This window comes from Quercus lobata, chromosome 6 (genome assembly GCF_001633185.2).
Source record: "Quercus lobata isolate SW786 chromosome 6, ValleyOak3.0 Primary Assembly, whole genome shotgun sequence".
NCBI classification, from domain to species: domain Eukaryota; kingdom Viridiplantae; phylum Streptophyta; class Magnoliopsida; order Fagales; family Fagaceae; genus Quercus; species Quercus lobata.
The window spans coordinates 31,379,858-31,400,389 of NC_044909.1; the positions used below are offsets into that span (position 1 = coordinate 31,379,858).

General features: G+C 33.8%; 1 long non-coding RNA gene across 1 annotated transcript; it reads left to right on the plus strand.

Annotated features, from left to right (window-relative positions):
* The first annotated feature begins 18,063 nt into the window (after nucleotides 1-18,063).
* On the plus strand, nucleotides 18,064-19,817 carry LOC115995098. Its single transcript, XR_004093301.1, has 3 exons — nucleotides 18,064-18,332; nucleotides 18,768-18,823; nucleotides 19,670-19,817. It is a non-coding gene; the product is annotated as an uncharacterized LOC115995098 (long non-coding RNA).
* The last annotated feature ends 715 nt before the right edge of the window (nucleotides 19,818-20,532 follow it).

Genomic DNA, 20,532 nt, shown 5'->3' on the forward strand with positions numbered 1-20,532 from the left:
GGTCTAATAGGGTCAACATCAATGTCTCCTACTGTTTTTCCATGACAATGTTATCCAGTTATATCACATTGTATTGTAATGGAAGTCATAAATTTTCTTCTCATGGGGGCAGTATTCATAGGACTAAAACACTATATCACACCGTATTCTAATGGAAGCCATACCTTTTCTTCTGAAAATTTTTTGGGGGCATTATATCACACTATATCGCATTATCCTAGGACTAAAGCACAAATTTTCGTAATCCCCCCGGGTCTGGTGGTAGAATCTACTCATCTAGGAGCTTTTGCTGCAAAAATGGTGGATTAGTACCTCATAGTAGTGAGCCTAGCCTAGCCTAGCCAATGCGTGAAGTATTTCAAAGAGTAGCCTATGATATGACCCTTACATTTTTCTTGATAGATTAGGATGCTTCTATTTAACAGAGGTTGTACAAAAGATGTATAAATATATATAGGGACCAAGAAAAACACCTTCAACCAGGCAAGATTCGTGGGGTATACATCAAACTCAATCTACAGCCTGATTAGTGCAGCCTCCATGACCCTACATTACTGTCAAAGCACATGGAAATTTCCCTCATAACATATATCAAATGGCTCATTTTGATTCATCAAGCACATTGCTATACCGAAAGGCAAAATCCCCTTAGAGGAGTATTTAGAGTTGTGCCATCACAATATATTTCATCATAGCCTATTGGCATACACACCTCTTTACCGATTTATATCATTCTTGCTTGATTAATCATGAAAAAAACAGTGCGTTAAATGTTTGGAGGGATATGACCTAGACTGGTGGGGCTTCAATCACTTTCGGATATGTTGATCACAATGATATGTACAAAATTTCACGTGAATGGGCTGGTGATTATGTAGCCAGTGGCCCTGCCTTGTCCCTAGTTGCACACACATTTAACATGATTGATCTTGCCAATTAAGGCTTAAGATAAAGACACTGATGCTGAGAATGTGAGAAACCAAAAAAAGGAGTAAAATTACTAAGAGGGCTTGATATGGTTATTTGCTCTAAAAGTTTTTAACTATCAAATTTTCTTCTTATAATCTTTCGACCCCCCCCCCCCCTAAAGTTTGATGTGGATCTCCAAAGTCATCAAAACAACTTTTTTGTTTTTAACTCTTATATTGGTTATTAGTGGGATTGAATCTCACTTACACTAGAATAAGGGTTTAAAGAAAAAGAGACCTCTTGTTGTGCAGCACGTAAGTTTAATAAACCTATGATGACTAGAAAAAAGCATAGAGGATATTATAGTACAACTCTTCTTTTTTGTAGGCCACAAAGTCGAATCAATTCTTTGACAAGTAATGTTAGAAATACAAAACATTTCAAAACATTTCATAATTGCTGACGTAACTTATTATGATTGAAATATCACTTTCACCTAAATTCATCACTAATACTATTTTTATTACGTACCGATCACAATAAGTCATGTTAGTAATGTCCTTTGACTTATTGTTCCTTGAACCACATGTATAGTATCTAAGGTTAAGGAGAAAAAAGTTCTTTGTCTTGGGCAATTCATTTTGCTCTTTGCCATGTGCTAAAATAAAGACTACCAAATCTTAGTCCTTTGCCATTCTAGCCCTCCCTTAAATAACTTTACCCCAGAATTGAAATTGTTATCATTTGAAAAGCCCTTGTAATGCAAATCAGATCACAAGCTCATTGGAGTTCTTGTTTTAAAATAAAATCATGAGGTACTACAACCCAAAATTGAAATTTTCCCATTATACATTGTGCATCCTCTAATAGAAGCTATGGAGTACTCAAAGATAATGTCCCTCTTCTTTTTCTTATTTTGACCAAGCCAAGTAGATTTTGGGTCCTAATCGAAATCTGACATGAGAACTAAGCAAGTATGCATTATACAATGCCATTCCACTATCTAAAAAAATTTCTGTTTCGTACACTAAATGAGGTACGGGGCTTTCCTCAATCGGGCCCCTAGAGCATACACCAATTAAGCCCTATGGATGAGCCTACACATGTACATGTGTCCGGTCCATATAAAAGCTAAATTAGCCACCTCAGCTAGGCATATATAGCCCACCCACTTTGAGCACTATGTTCGGTGTAAAGGCATTTCTTCATGATTTATCATTGCATTTCACTGCCAAGATGCACTAGACTTTAGGGGCCCTTGACTGCTGCAATTAAGCTACCAATTTGAACCATCCAATCCATTGGTGAATTTGGCCCACTTTGGATGAGAACCAAGGAGGATGACATGTACATGTGGAGACATATATATCAATCACTTCATCTCTAAAGTAAGACGTCTGATGTGCAATTTCACATATTCACTCTTCCTCTTTGATTCAACGAAAAATATTTTGTGAAAAATGATCTTATCAATTTTTTTAGGGGAACATACTTTACCACAACTTGTATATTTGTCAACTTATAATTGAATTACATTACTTACACATGGGACCATCATTGGTATTTGGTGAAAAGCAATTTAATCATCACTTGACGCGTATATAAGTTGTGACAAAGTGTGCAACAAAGTGCGTATATATAGACTTTTTGGTAACCATAAACTCGATTTAATGGAAAATTTATAACTTGGTCAACGAGAATTGAGAAAAAGTGAGTTCTATGTGAAAAATCAACTTAAAATAATGGATTCTGAGTGGATAACATCTTCCTCCTTTAAAACCGAAGTAGTCATTGGCAAGTAATAATACGGAAACCTATTATTACTTTTGAATCATGCTTGTGGAGAAGGTTGAGCTATTTGGACAATATAGATGGTCAAATACATTGAACTTGGGATTTGTCTATTTTGGAAATTTGGTATATGTTGAACTATTTTGGATGGTTATACGTAGATTATTAGCATTAAAATACCTACACATACACTTCAAAAATTTCTTAGAAATCCTTGCTCATGGCTCTTTTTAGTTGGTTAGTAATTACATTGAGGCCTTAAAGCTAGATTAGCGGAAGAGCAAGACCTGGCCCTTTGGAAAACAATTTTCATTTTCTTCATAGAAACGAAATGGCTCTTTTCAGGCTGATTATACATTAGACCTTGAAACCCAAGTCAGTGAACAAGCAAGAGACATAACCCCTTAAGTTAATTACAGGTCTTATATCTCTAATATGGACTAATTGAATGGCCTATATATAGACCTATATTTAGCCACAAACAATGCAGGGAAAAAAGATGTATAGCCATCCATGGATAAAGGAGTCGTTGAAATCACATATAACACAATTCAACTCATGCCCATGATGCCCATTCTACCTTTAAACTCAAGAGAAAAACTAAGGGAAGACTAGTTTGGCAAATAATTAAGGGATTGATTTCCTAGTGGTTGATATGTCTGTCATATTCATTGGTTAACATATCAGCTTTGGTACACATAAACCTAGAGGTTAGCTCCATTTTAGCTAGGCGTGCATGACTTGTTCCCTTTGTTTTCCCTCAATCTTTCCACTGTTGCAAGTTGGTTTTCATAGCATCAAATGTTCCTAACAATCTTTCTCCTTTCTAATAGTGGCAGTGTTGACATTAAATATTGGTTTTACCTTGACATTAGTATGTGGGAATAAAGAATCATTCTCTTTGCAACTAAAACCAAATACTACTTAAGTACTATGAAATAAAACTAAATCAACATAACTCAAGGTAAGCTCTTTGCCCTTACAAAGGCAGTCTAAGCACTCAGACATCTACACCCTCAACCAAAAAAAAAAAAAAACTAGTCATGAAGCACTATAAAAGGAGGAGATTTATGCAAAAACTCATAAAACCAAAAAAAGAAAAAAGAAAAAAAAGGAGCATCAATGTGTGTTGCCTCACTTAAGAAGTCTATTAATTAACTACTTAAAATGTCATTCTCATTCACAGTGAAATACATACCATCACCTCCTTTTCATCTACGCATGACAAACCCTAAAAGGAACTTTAATGCTAATGATGGTTAATTAATTCAATGGCGCATTCGAGTAACGCTATCAAATTAAAAGTTAAAAGGAGGAGATTTATGCAAAAACTCATAAAACCAAAAAAAGAAAAAAGAAAAAAAAGGAGCATCAATGTGTGTTGCCTCACTTAAGAAGTCTATTAATTAACTACTTAAAATGTCATTCTCATTCACAGTGAAATACATACCATCACCTCCTTTTCATCTACGCATGACAAACCCTAAAAGGAACTTTAATGCTAATGATGGTTAATTAATTCAATGGCGCATTCGAGTAACGCTATCAAATTAAAAGTTAAAATGGGGATAGTATAAATTACAAGGGGGCCGCCCTCTACCAAATTATGACAACGAAGGGCACAAACCTCAATGAAGGTGACATGAATAGACACAAATCACTTTTAGAATAGGCTCGAAATAGTACTATATATGAAAAGGTGGTGCATGCATGCTCCGATATTTATGCCATTTATATGATTCAAGGTTTAGGAGTCCATGGTCTGCTACGTGCAAGGTGCAACACTTTGATGGCATGCTTTGGCTTTTTTGTTTTGCATATGTGTTCGTCCATTATTATTAAGCTCCAAAATGTCCCACTTGATTACAAGCTCATATTATTAAGCTCCGCATGGCATTCTCTTGTTATTTCACATGATTTATGGATGTCATTTTTCTTAATTAAATGGAGTATGTATAATTACGAACTGATTGTATTATTATGTGGGTGTTTTTGGACTATTGGATGGTACCAATCACAATAATAATGTATTATTGTGATGATGTTTTAGTCTTTGGGGTTTTGTTTGATGTCAGATTCTGTTTTCTTATCCTAACTAATCTTGGATGCATCCAAGATTATCAGGGGATATGTAATGTAGTGAACGTTATGCAATGGACAAATTAATTAGGAGGGGGTATGAGGGCACAAGATCACGTGAATGTGTTGGTCCTTCACGCTACTTGATATGTACTAATTAAGTTAATTAGCACTTAGCATGCTCTATCAACCATGACCAACCACCTTCTCTTCTCTCTTTCACACATGAACACACTGGTGTGGCATGAGATCGATACTTCATTAAGTTTAAGCCACATGCTTAATTAGGATAAGAAAATATTTCGGAATCAGTCAGTTATGTATAATTTCGGAATTACCAATATTCAAATACTCAAAACAACTTCATCTAACTTATCACACACACATATACAAATGTATATGTGTGTGTTTGTGAGCGTATAATATTCAAAAACTCAAAATAATTTCATCTAACTCATAGTTGTATTAAGAAAAAACCTATATAATCTTGATTCAAAAGAAATTATTCTTCCATGTTTTAAAAAATTACCATGAAAATTTTCAATAGGCTAAAACAATCGATACAAGTCAAAACAACTTAGTATTTAAGCCAATATGTTTAAAGAGGTTAAATATAGGGACAAAACTAAAATTCAAACTTAGGGGGGGCCAAAGTTCTTTGTTCAAGAATTCTCAAATATTGGAATATCAATACTAGAGGTTGGCAACAATGCAACATATTTTTAATTTATCAACGTTGGACTGAGGTTGAATTGATTCTTTATTCTTTGCACATTATAAATTTTTTTAATAAAAAAATCAATTTACTTATTCTTTTCACATAATTCTATTCCTAACATCTTCATCATAATGCTATATAAATAAGGAAAATGCTAAAGATTAAATTTTTTGTTCAAAAAAATAACTAATGTAGTAAGTAATTATTGGTAAGTGAAAAAGTGATGTTAGTGGAAAGTTCAGATGAAAACCAGTAAAAATTAACAACAACAACTTATAAATTTTTTTGTAAAAAAAAAAAAAAGTATCTCTAGCATGTCAAAATATTATATTTAAAAGATTCTTAGAAAAAAACTATAGTTAAAACATAAAAGTTGAAATTCATGTCAAACATTACATTAATAAAACAACTAAAATAATATCCAACCAAGGTCATGCATGATGCATTAATATTGAGCCAAAAAAAAGAGTGAGACATTTATTGGTGATATAGCATAAAGATGTAAGATCTTTTTCTTTCAAAAGTTGCAGAAAAATAGTAAAAAATATAGCAGCTGTTAAACAATCACAGAACGATGAACAGTTAACTAAATATATAAATAATGAAGTTTTTCCCATTTAATTAATTTAGCTAAGGCATACCTTGTATTACCAATAGACTAATAACACATACATATACTCAAGCTGCAGTTTAGCCAAGACAGTGGGCAAAAAACAATTTGAATGATATTCTTGAGAGACATCCAGATATTAATAACACATACTGTTTGTCCAAAGATTTTTCTTATTATTTGGAATTGTGAATTCTTTTTTAGATTTTTCTTGTTGTCCAGATTTGTAAATTATATAATGTTTGTCTAAAGGTTTTTCTTGAGATTCTTATGACTTTCAGATAATAGGGTTGAATCAAATAAAATTTTCATTTTTGGGATTTCATGGGTTAGCTTGTAAATTTTTTGGAAAAGGGTGGGCCAAGTATATAATTTTAGGGACAAAAGTAAATTTTTGTGTGTAAATAATATTTGTCTTTTTTTTCTTTCTCAAAAGTTTATGCTATCTCACTATAATTAGAAATTAAAGTTATACCGACATGTTAGGGTTTTTTTTTTTTTTTTTTTTTTTGCCTTAAAAATTGTCAATTGTTTGAACTTTGAAATGGACGTTTGATATCTTCCACAACTGATGTGTAAATGCATAATGTTAAAATAGAAAACTTTTTTCTTCAGTAACATATTCCTCCTATACTCATGGTCTCAACCACTTCATAAGAAACCACAAAAATTATGTTTCAATCAGGGGATGATTTTTATTTTGGTTGCATGGTGTGGACTGGCAACGACCACATCTCACTAAATATATTCCAATTATACAAGATGACACAAGAGCCGACATGCTCAATTTCAGCCCAAAACATGGTCTGGCAATATCAAACCAGACACATGTTGGTACTATAGACATATGCAGATTGATATGCTCGACTTCACCTCTAACCAGTCTGTAATACTTTTTTTTTTTTTTGAGAATCTACCAGTCTGTAATACTAACTAATGAAACAAATATGATTCTAATAATAATAATGAAGCAAATATGGACAAGATTTCTCTTCAAACTAGTTTGGAAAGAAACTCTTCAAATTTTTATTATATCTTTTTATTAGATGTGAATTTTGAAAATCTAATCGTTGGATTGTATGTTCTTTATGTTCTTAATATACTTGTCAAATTTCATTCAAATCCGATGTTATTTACTATTTGATTCATAAAATTATTTTATATGCATAATTTTAGATCCTATAAACTTAAAATTTAAACATTTGATTAACGATATAGCTATTAATTTTTGATTTTTTTTTTTTTAAATTTGCAAGCATGGAGGATATAATAAGAACATGCAGTACAACCGTTAGATTTTCAAAATTCACTTTTAATAAAAAAATATAAGAGGAGTTTGAAGAGTTTTTTCTCTAAACTAGTTTGGAGAGAAACCTTTTCTTACTTCAAATATTCTCTCCTCTACTATGCTATTGAAAAATTACACAATTTTTTTTTAAAGGTTGGTAAATAAAGAAAGACAAAGTTTAGTTACAAAATTGGTTGTAACCTAAAACTAAAAATTTACTCAATAAAATAAACATTACTACATATTTTGAAAATATAACCGTTGAATTGCATGTTTTTTACGCTTTTAAAACACATATCAAATTTTGTGTTAATTGGATATTATTTATTATATGATCTATATGCTTATATTTTATGCATAATTTTAAACTACAGAAACTTACAATTTAAACAATTTATTGATAACATAGCTATTGATCTTTAATTTTCTACAAATTTTACAAGCATGAAGGATATAAGAAGAAGATGTAATTCAATGGTGGATTTGTCAAAATTCACTTCCAATAAATTTTGTACAATAAAGAATTCAAATAGAAGTAAGTAAATATAAAAATGCTCCATTTCTAACACTGTGACACACAGACTGTGGAAGGGGTAGATGCCAATTAAATCGGAAGCAAATTAGCTAAAAATAATCAATTTCAACCAGCTCAAAGCTTAACCTATTAAAAAATAGTAAATTTAATTATTTAACGGTACACTTAAAACAATGCTTGGTTAAAAACAAAGGAAGAAGGAAAAAAAAATATATATATTTTGTGTGCAGATTGTGTTGGTTTGAGTAGTTTGACAAGTTTTGTGTTCAACATATGTTGCATGCAGAATTATTATTATTATAATTATTATATTTTTTTTGAGAAAGTGTTGCATGCAGAATTAGGATCCTCTAAATTTCAAATAAAACATAAAGAGTCCATTCACAGTCAAGATTTCTTAGCCTAACCTTGGGCTTGAACAAGAACAATTATTAGAGTATTTCCAGCAGATTAGACAAATTTTTGTACTGTTTGGAGATTGAATAATGACTTTTACTTTTTAGCTACTCACTTTTTCAAATACACTTTCCAATAGATTCTCTATCTCATTTAAATATTATTTATTTATTCATTTTTTAACAACTACACATCTTCCAACATTTTTTTATTCAATATCTTATTATTATAATAGAAAAAAAAAAAAAAAAAACATTTGAAGAATGAACAGTAGCCCATCAGACTTGTTGAGTTACTGTTCATGAGCCAAAAAAATTTCCAGGTGTAGAGAATCCATTGGAGAATGAATAGTAGCCTATGTTGTGGGTTTACTCTCTAAAGTAGAGAGTATTTTGTGTTTAGCTCTCCTGTTGGAGATGCTCTTAAAGCCTTGATGATAATTTTATTGTTATTTATTAATTTCAGGGCTGGAATTTGCATTGAGAGCAATCAATTGTTTGTTTTGAGTGAATGAGTTGGAGGTAACATGCAAGATCTGCTGTAGGCTGTAGCAGTAGCAGTAGCACTTTGTTTACTTCTTGAGGTCTTAATAAATAACAATAAATTAGACACATAATTAATTTTCACATTTTTTAAAATGTCACTTACGGAGTGGCTTTATCGGTACTTCATAAACGGATGGGGGCCCAAAGCTTTTTCAGGCCCGGGTTCATTACTACTCTAAAGAATCAAGAATTGCCTCAAGGCCCAAATTCTCTTTTCCAAGTGCAATTCGATTTCTTTTTGGAGGTCATGCCCTTGAAAAGTAATAAAAAGAGGGGAGGGGGATCTTAGGTTTTTCTCATTTTCTTTATGTGTTGTATGTACTGAAAGTTCTAGCAACATAAACTATAAAGGCCTTGAGAGTTTGGGCCAAGGAAAAGTAAAAAGCCCTTATAGGCTTGGATCAACTAAGACCCAAAGAAAACTAGTATACTCTCACAATTACAGAGTCTGTTGCAATATCTCACAAATATAAACCAACTAAGATCCCATTACACATAAAACAAACTATCAGTGCCAATTAACAAACTCAAACAACTGAACAAGACACTCACAATCCAAAAGTCTTAGTGGTGTTCTCTCACTTAAAAAAATGGACAAATTCTTAACTTAGACATTCATTATATTTTACCACAAAAAAGAACTAATAAACTCCTTTGTGAAAAAAAAAAAATATATATATATATATATATAAAATACTCCACATTCTTGAAAGAGTATTATATCTTTTGCAGTATTTCTTATACATAAAACTTCAATATATATTCATTGTCAGATTGAGATCATTTTTGTGGACAATGAATACCAAATTATTATTATTATTTTTTTTTAATAAGGAATAGATTTTCTTTCTACTCTAACAAAACCCAAACAAAGTTCTTTTTAATTTTTTTTTTTTGAAAAAAAAAAACCCCAACAAATTTAAAAGAGGATTTTGAGGCAATTTCTTGCCAAAAAAATTTGATGTACAGTTAAGGCTAAAATAGTTATAAGAAAAAAAAAATTCAAAATTCCTAAAACTTTGCTGTGGCATTTGGTACGAGAAAATTCACATTATTCCTGGCATCCAGATTCCTGGGAATGTGATTCCTTACAATCTGGATGCCTAGGAATATAGTTATTCCTATGTTTGGTTTCATTGGAAATCTCTTAAGATTCCTAAGAATGTGAGATGATAATGTTTGATTTATTCCCAAGAATCTTAAATGAATTATTTATTTTTCTCATTCTATCCTTAGATTTGAATGTGAACTACCAAGTCATTTAAAAAAAAAAAAATCTTCCTTAGCAAAGCCATTGATCTTAAAAATAAAAAATAAAAAATCAAATGAAGCCACCAATCCAGATCTATATTTCTAGCAACTAAACAAAACTAAGATCTGAGATACGAATAGATACCTTAATAAATTTCCATGAAAATAAATCCATTAATAATTTGTTAAGCAACACACACACAATAGTAAAAGTTGTTAGGACATATGTGAATCATGTTAGAAACATATATCATTTAGAATTAGTTAATCCTATGACAAAACGTACTTTACTTGTAATTGGGTAGATCTAGGATATGTTTAATACTTCAAGGAACAAAGTTTCAAGTCCAAGTGTTAAAACCATGCAAATCTATCCAAGAATCAAATGAAGAAGTGTTGGATTTTAGAGTTTGACAGCTTAACTCGACAGATAGCATCTATCGAGGTTTAAAAGGCAGTTTAGCTAGATGTTCGACAGTTGCTCAATAGATACCCAATCTATCGAGATTTATGAAGATCAAATTTTCAATTTTGATTTCACTCCAATCCGTGTATACATGTTTGAGCTTTCCTTTCTCACAACCCTAAACATATATAAGGATTTTTTTAAGGGCCGTCACAGTTAATGCAAGTGAGTGCAACTTGATGCAAATATTTTTCACAAGCATATTTTGACCGGAGACAATTTGCCCTAGTTCATCTTTCTCTTCAAGAAGCTGCTGCGTTTGTGTGTCATAGGGTTTTGTAACCAAGGAGTTTCGTGATCTTCATCGTGTTGATGAACTGAAGAACTTTATAGCCAACATTCTTCTCAAATTGGTGGTTAGTCACGTACTTGGATCCGTGCATCGATTGATTAGTCACGTATTGGGAGCCGTACATTAAAAGGAGAGATTGTCACTACAGAACAAATCCAATTGAGTATTGGGGTAAGAGTTTAACTGTACGTTGGTATAAGGTACTGAGATTCTTTTACTTGTAACTGCTTGTTGTGATAATAGTAGATTCTCGGGAGTGATGACCTTAAATTCACCCGGTAAGGTTTTTGCCTTGGAGGTTTTCCCCATTCATAAACAAATTACCGTGTCAACTTTATTTTCTGCTGCATATTAACTTAGTTGGTGATTTGTTTGTGCTATCACGCACATTGCATGTTAATCGGATTAATTAATTAACTTGGCTAATTAATTGGTTAATTTATCATAAGGGGTCAATATATTCTTGGCCTATCAAAAGTGAATACCTGACAATAATGGAGGGTCTCTTTCAAACTTTTTTTTTCCACATTTGAAACCTATACAGAATTTTGTTAAAGAATATATCAACATTGTCTATCTTGTTTATGTTATTTTGGTAGAAAAAGATAAAGACAAGGGAAAAGATATTGATGATTTTTTTTATATTTTATCTTAATTGCTTAAATGATAAGGAAAAAGGGTTAAAATTGTCAATTTATAAAAAATACAATTTCCTTTAAGCTTGAGAATCTGGATACCCACCTATTTTAAAGGGAATTCACATTCCTACTGAGAGTGGCTTAAAGGGGGAATTCAGATTCCCCTGGCATCTGATTCCCTAGCGTGAATTGCAACCAAACATGAGAATCTTTAAACATTCTTGGGAATCCTAAAACATTACCTCATACTAAACGCCACATGCATATGATCTCTAGTAAAATTTCAACTTATGCTTTCACTACTCTTTTTGTTGGTCAACATCCTTTTCCTATCATCTCTCTCTCTCTCTCTCTATTTTTTTATCATAGGATTTCTTATCTCTTAAATAGTTGTCTACATCTATATTCAATTTATAATCACGTTTAACCTTAACTTCAATAATTCCATAATGCATTATTACAAAATTTTAAAGTTTTTAAATTTTTTCAAGACCTTCTAATCACACATAAAACACATGTAAATATGCTATTATGTTTTTGCCGGTGGCTAAAATTTTAAAGAAGAGACCAAACTGCAACAAGGACTTCAACGAGGATCAAACAGTGATGAATCATTGCAACTTGGGTATCTTACTTAGAAAATGTAACATTAATTTGGTTCCAATTGTTAAGTTAGTAAACCTTTTTTTTTATACCAACTAAAACATTCATTAAACAAAAACCTTTTTTTTTTTTTTTTTATACCAACTGAAATATTCATTAAACAAAAAGGAGCTATACAGGAGATAAGCCTTATATTGGGCTCAGGTCCATGTAGTAAAATTGACCTGGATAGTTAGCAACTCTAGTAGCTAGATTAAGTACATGAAATATAACAAGTCTAAGCACAAAAAACACATATATAATTAGACTTTATTGCTGCAACTATAGGTCTGATAGGAAAGCTTGATCTTGCCAAGAGGGATTGATGGTCTGGTTACAGGTCTACACTAGTTTCTTATTGTTGCATAAAACTAGGATTCTGCAGAATCCTAGATCTTTGGCTTTGAGAATTGATTCCACCAATGCTTCCTGAGTTGCCATGTAGATAGACTGCCTACCACTATTGGCTCTACCTTTGAAAAGAGTACTCCCATCCAGAGTAGTGGCTTCAAAAGCAAAACCATACTTCCCAGCCTTTTTGTTTCTGTCTACTACCACTTTGATGAGGATTTGCCAGTTTTGATGTGGGATGCTTTTGGTTTGCTTTGGATTTGATCTGATTTCTTGCACTAGGCTTTGGTTGAAAGCTTCCTGATACCTGCAAGTAAGAGATTGAGAGATGAGAATAACTTTAACAGGGTTAGGAATATGTCCTTGATGCAGAACCATATTTCTATGGTTCCAAATTGACCAAAGGGTGGTGAAAAGAGCTTGTAAGTAATTCATTCTGTTGTGCTCCAAAGCTCTACTTGAAATTATGCACTGACTTAGCCACTGTTCTACAGAATTGCACTGAAGCTCAAAAGTTCTCAATCCCAGGATTGAGCCATGCCAAATAGCTCTTGCACAGGGGTAGTTCAAGAATAGATGTATTGTTGTTTCTTCCTCTTCATCACACATCAAGCATCTATTTGTAACTTGGATACCTCTTTTGCTCAGATTCTCAAAAGTAGGTAAGCTATTGTGCAGGAGTTTTCATATAAAAATGAGTATTTTCAAGGGCAATTTAACTTTGCAAAAGAAACTCCAAACAGAAAGGGCTAAGGTAGAATCATTCTGTGTTGTTGTACATGAATGGCACTGGTATTGATGGATTAAGTTGTAAGCCTTGTTAACTTTGTAGTCACCAGAAGTAGAGTGTTTCCAAATTAGCTTGTCATCATTGCCTTTAGTTTTAGGTATTGGAATCTGTAGAATCTCCTTAGCAGTGGATGGATGGTAAAGCTTCCTTACCAGGTCACAATTCCATGACTCTGTTTGATTATCAAAAAGATCAGCCACTGTGCCATTGGTGAGTCTGTGCTCCCTAAGGGTTTGGTTTAGGCAATGAAACCAATCAGGATGAGAGAGGAAAATTTGGTGACCATTTTCAATCAACTAACGACCTTGACGAAGGGGAGCAAATTGGATTTCTATGATATTTTTCCAGATCCATAAATGATGAGGTTTAGGTTTGTACTACCTTAAGGAAGTTCTAAAGAAATATTTGGTTTTGAATGTCCTGGCCATCAGAGAGCTAGGATTGTTCTAGATTCTCCAATATTGTTTTGACATCATTGCTTAGTTGATGTAACTAAATTTTTTGATCCCAAGGCCTCCCATTCTCTTTGGTTTCCAGATTTTTTCCCAATTCACCAAGTGTAACTTCCTAGTTCCAAGATATTATGGCATCCAACTTGTTACACACAGATTCAGGAACTCTGAAGTAGGAAAAGGTATACAAGGGCATAGATTGAAGAACAGATGAAATTAATGTTGCTTTACTTGCTTGAGACAAGAGTTTGGCATTCTATCCTTTTAGTTTAGCTTAGACTCTATCTACTAGATCCTGAAAGTCGACCACTCTCCTACCTCAAAGTTTGAAGTTAATGCCTAGGTACCTACTAGCATTTTGAACAAGGTTGACCTATAAGGAACTTGCTATGTTTTCTTGTTCATTTTGAGGAATGTTAGGAGAGCAGTACAGGTCTGATTTGAAGTTTATGCATTGATCAGAAATAGAGTAATACCAAAAAAATTAATTTTCTTAAGTTGGTAAGGGAGGATTTGTCTTTTTGGAAGAAGAAAAGGGAGTCATCTGCAAAAAAGAGGTGAGTGAAAGAGACACCCTATCTACCAATGGAAATACCCTTGATTTGTCTTTTGTTTTTAGCTTGAGTGAGTGAATTGAGAGAATATTGGCACAAAGAAGAAAAAGTTATGGGGAAATGGGATCACCTTGTCTGATTCCCCTCATTAGGTGGATGGTTTGTGTGGGACTGCCATTAATAAGCAAGGTATACTTGATAGTAGTGACACAATCCATGATCCAATTCACCCATGTGTTGCTAAAATTCATGGCTAGCATGACAGCTTTAAGGAAGTTCCAATTAACTTTGTCATATGCTTTGCACATATCAATTTTCAAAGCCCCAAACCCTTTTTTCCTTCCTTTTTTCTTTTTTAGGGTATCAAAGATTTCATGAGCAAGTAGAATATTGTCAGTGATACTCCTACCTTGGATAAAAGCATTTTGGAAGGGTGAGATAAGTTTATCCATGAGAGGTTTTAACCTATTCACCAAGATTTTGGAGATGATTCTGTATATGACATTGCATAGACTAATTGGCCTAAAGTGGGTTACCTCCTCAAGGTTACTCACCTTAGGTATATGAGTAAGGAAAGTTTGGTTTAGGGATTTGAGAAGGGAGCCAGAATGAAAGAAGGCCTGGACAGAGTTGAAGATGTCATACTTCGCAATGTCCCTGTATTCATGGTAGAAGAAAGTAGGTATCCCATCAGGTCCAAGAGCTTTATGAGGACCCAATTGGAAGACTGCCCTTTCAATTTCATCATCTATTACAGGCATGTCAAGGGTAGCTTGCTAATGTTAGTCAATTTTAGGAATAGGAAGAGTTTCTAGTTCCTTTGCCAAAGAGTGAAAGTAACTTGTTCCTATATCAAAAAACAAGTTCTTAAAGTGATTGACTAAGGTGCTTTCAATAACCTCATAGTCCTCAGTGATAATTCCTTCATCTGTTTTGAGGTGTAAGATTTTGCTTCTAGCTCTTCTTTGCTTCACCAGTGTTTGAAAATATTTAGTGTTTCTATCACCTTGAATAATCCAATCACTTCTAGCTTTTTGAGCCCACATGATTTCTTTCCTAATCATCAAACTTTCAATCTCTTCTCTAAGGTCTCTTTTCTAACATTAGCTAAGGTTTGAATGGTGTTTTGGACTTTTTGAAGTTTTTATTGTTTTTCCTTGATGTCTTTCTCTACCTTTCCAAAAACTGTTTTATTCCATTCAATGGCTTTCTTTCTAACATTGCCTAACTTATGTTGAAGTTTAAATGCTCTAGACCCTTATGTATGAACTTTCCATGCATTTTGAATCATTGCCTTACAATCACTATGTGTCATCAACATCCTTTCAAATCTAAAAGGCCTTCTTCTAAAAGGTTGCTGCATTTCAAAATCCAACAAGATAGACCCATGCTTTGATCTTAGGATAGGGTGATTACAAAGTACATAATGAGGATATGTATTTATCCACTCCATAGAAGCAAAGGCTCTGTCTAGTCTCTCCATAACAAAGGCTTCATCCTCTCTTCTATTCATCCAGGTAAACCTTTGGCCTTTAGCCTCAAGTTCGCACAATTCCAGTGCAAAGCCAGGTTGGTTTAGCTAAATGCTTCAATTGTTTCAGTTCCAACCAAAAATCTTCCCTTTTTGTATGTTCAGGTTGGCCACAAATAAAAGTTATGGAAAGAGGGGTACCTTTGTGGTCAAGAAGATCAGCATGAATTAAGTGCTTTGAGCCATACTGGATGCTGAGATTAAGATTTGGTTGCTAGCCAAGGAGTAGTCCACCACTAAGTCCCTCTCTTGGATATTCTCATCCTTTACGAAAACCACACTTCTCCAAAACCTCTTTGCCCTTATTCTGTACCAGCTTTGTCTCCATTAGAAATAAGATGTCTGGTTTATGCTCCTGGGCCTTTTTTTGGCATTGTAGAACTGCAAAGGGGTTGCCTAGCCCTCTACAATTCTAGCTCAAGATCCTCATGGCTGATTGGGAAGCTGTTGAAGGCCAGCTTCCTGAAACCTTGAGTCAATTTTAGCATGGAAGAAAGGGGTACAAGTATCTGTTGATATTTCGGGAGCTATCAAAGTTCTCACCTGAAGAACCTCTTCATCAAATAGTGCACAACATAACCTTTGTTTAATGTTTCTACCAAACCTCCCAATTTCCTTTTTGATTCGTTTCCTAAAGCTCACTTTGATGGTTTCAATTTCTATTGTTGAGTCCCATGCTTCACTACAACTGAGGTATATGTTCTATGGAGATGAGGGTATAGAGCTTATAGGTGATAAGGGTCCTGGTCCTAGGTTGAGGAGCTCAAAAGGGCTTAAATCGCCTACTATGGGCTGCCCTCCAAAATTGGGATTGCATGTAGGTTTTGCTAGTGGGTTTCAGTGACAAAGGTCGGGTCATAGTTGTTATTGCTGGTTCTTGCATCAGCTCTATTATGGGCTTCATTGGTTTGTGGATCAATTAAACTTGGCCCCTAACTTGAACCCCCTAGTACAAATCTGAATCTCCCGCAATTGACCCTTTGAACTAAAGACTCAATGAAAGAGTCAGGGGATTTCAGAATGCATCATTTTGCCTAGCCTTGTTCCTGCATGGCTTCTTGTCTCTCTTCATTCAACTTATCCAAGTTAAACATAACTATAGTGGTATCACTCTCAGTATCAAAGTCTTCAAATTGGGGATGGTGGCTTAGTCCGTTTGTTATATATGGACCAATCCCTTCTATCCAAGTCTACTTGAGGTTTGATTCACTAGGTGGTAACCAAGGAGGTCTCATAGAAAAACTTGCATTGTTTGAGCTAAAATCGGGTTGGTTCAGTGGGGGTTGTGATTTGGTGTATTAGTGTTACCTCCAAGCCATGCATTAGAGAGGATCTCTGGTTCTCCTTCTTCAATATTGGGAATGGTTGAGTTGAGAGAGTTTGCAAGGGTGGGTGGGATTGTCAGAGCTCTGGTTAAGTTATTTGTGTTTGCAGCTCCCTATTGATTATAGGAAGGGACTTGGCTTATGGTGGGTGTTTGTGGTGGGGTTGTTCAGTTTGAGGAGATTGATTGCTGAGTAAAGTGTGAGCCATTAGTATAAGATTGTTGGTTAACAATTGATGGGTGAGTGGACGTGGGGTTAGTAAGATTGTAATGTGTGTAGTGACCCAAAAAGCGGGGTCTTGCATTCCATGGAATCCTACATCACCTAGGGAAGCACATGAGAATGTGTTTATAAGGAATGATCTCCCTTCAATGTGTAGAGGCCTTTTCCACCACTGCTGTGTGCTTTGGGGGAGAACAAAACCATGAAGGGTATGAGGCCCCAAAGTGGACAATATCTACATAGGTGGGGTAGGGTCGTTACAGATGGTATCAGAGCTATGCCCTACCCGGAAGTGTGGGCCCCACACGCTAGGATGTGTGTGCCCGTAAGGGAGGTGGATTGTAGTGACCCAAAAAGCGGGGTCTTGCATTCCATGGAATCCTACATCACCTAGAGAAGCACATGAGAATATGTTTATAAGGAATGACCTCCCTTCAATGTGTAGAGGCCTTTTCCCCCATTGTTGTGTGCTTTGGGGGAGAACAAAACCAATGTAACACCCACCTCACTTTAATTTAATTTTAATTGCTTCTAGAGTGAAATTGATGAATTATTTAATTTATTTTGAAGGTGATATTATTTTAAATTATGATATCTACAAAGGAAATAAATAAAAGAAGATGTAATGTGAGAGTTATTTTTGTGGATTATTCATATTTAACTTTTAGTCTCCTTATTAGTTAAGGATAAGAGATTTCCTATTTGGATTAGGAGTTTAAGTGTTATTGGAATTCTTTAGAGTTTTAGCCTATCTAAACAACCTTAATATGAGTTTTAGTGTGAATTAAAGTCTTGAAAGCTTATTTAAGTTCTAGCAGGTTTTAATTTCAGCCCTAGTGGAAACAGTTTTAACGTATAAAGCTGAAAGGTAAAATAGTGTTTAATTTGTAAACGTAGAGAGAGAGACTGCAGAAATTACAAGAATCTTTATGCATCCGTGTGTTTAGGTATGCCTCTCTCACAAAGATCTATGAGTAAATCAATAAAGCTAGTGTCATATATATGTCTTGCATGATACAGGTTACTAGGTCCTACGGGTAGAAATAACTTTGTAAACTTATAGCATCCTTTCTATTTCTTACGGGTAGGAATCTTATTGGATGCCATATAAATGTAATTTGGGATAATATTGATCTATAAGCATAAAATTATTTGGAAGCCAACTCGTACTAGGAGAATTAAATAATATAGAGATCTACATATTCGGCTCATTAGAATTGTTTACTAGGTATTGATTTTGGAGTACTTGATAAAGCAATTGAGTACTAGATTAGCTATAGTTTCAGAATAAATAGTGAGATACGAATTTTTAAGAGTGAAATTTATATTTTGTTGCTGCCTTAGTTTATCCATTCTTATTGGGTCATCTTGTGCTTATTTAGGTTCTAGTTGATATTGTTTCAGACGGTTGAGGTGAAGCTTAGTTTAACAACTAGAGGTAAGTGGACTTCAGAACATGATGTCTCTCAAGACGTATATATTTGTATATGTTTTTGGTAAATATATATATATATATATATATATATATATATATATATATTTATAATTAATTAATTGCAAAAGTGAAGTTTCCAAAAACTTATACCATTGTTTATGCATGATACATACTAGAATTTTATTATTTCTTGTATATTATTTTGAAACTGTATATGTTAAAGAATGACTCAAAACTATATTTTGAGAAAGTATTTGTTATATGATATATGATTAATATTGGCAATATTATAATATAGTAAAAATGTTTTCAAACGATTAGCTAGACAGTCGGCAACCTTTGCCAACACAAGGTTAAGTGTTGGTTTTCGGCTGAAGTAGTGTTATTGTGGTGTGGTGTAGTGTTATCGTTTGCTCTTTGGAGCCAGTGTGGTCTCTTTGAGGTTAGTGTTATTGTTCCCCATAGGAATCACCCATCGAGTGTTTAGCAGCTTATATCTTTGTCTGGCTATTGTTTAATGTTTTTCATATCAAACTACTGTTATATTGTTATTGATCTTTATAAGTGGAAAAATTGTTTATCGTTACAATATTTTGTTTCTACCTATTTAGTGTAATTTTTACTAACTAAAGTGGTTATTATTTTATTTAATGATTTCAGTGTTATAGATAAATGTTTTATTCTTGACAGATTTACAAAGTATATTATATTACAATTAAAACTATTTGTAAATGTTTTGTAAAGCTTATATTTTATCAATGATACTAATGTTTTGTTTTGAAAGACATCCTCATGTTATGTAGTCTCTTATTGGGGCTTCTAGCTCACCCCTTTTCTCCACCCTTTCAGATTAAAGCAGTGGAATATCTTTGGTGATAGATCATTGGAGACATAGATTGGAGACTTCTTTTGGAGCTATGTTAATTGATGGACTGTTTAAGTATTTCTTTTCTTAGGATAGTGAATTTGTTAGTTGTGGAACTCTTTGAGATTGTATTTGGAGACTTTATTGTTAAACTTTTTGTTTTTATGGATTTCATAGGAAAGATTTTGATGGGTTGAAGTTTATTTGTGAATATTTAATTACGCTCTGTTTCATTATATTAGTGCTGATTATTTTTAAGATAGGTTATGCATCTAAATCCTTGGTATGGGTTTGGGGTGTTACAATGTGGCTGAAAATTGGAGGTTGGGGTTGCTGCATGTGGTGAGTGTGGTGTGCTGGGGGTACTGGGATCAGGGTAAGCAGAATTAGGATGGATTGGAGTTGCATGATCTGTTGGATGGTTGAAAATTCCATATCTTATCTGAGTAGTCCATCTTCTTCTACGGTTATGGAAGGCTCGAAGGTCATTGGTGAATTGAGGTTGCAAGGCATCAAATCTGTATTGTACTTGGTGGAGATCTTGAATTCTAAGTCTCTGGCGGTATAGCATGATCTCAATACCCTTCAATGAGACCACATTTGGTACATAACTTATGAACCCTTTCATATCTACACCTAATCCACACTCTTGATCCATCATCTAGCCTCATCATGAACCCAACAATTACAGGAAGCCACGGATCTATTCTGACCTTCACACGCATGAATCTAATGTTCCTTGGTATTTTATCCTCCCAATCAACCCTCTCCAATAATCCCATCATGTGACCCATTTTTTCAGCTAACTCAAAGTATTGGTATTCCAAGGATTATCCGTGCAACTGAA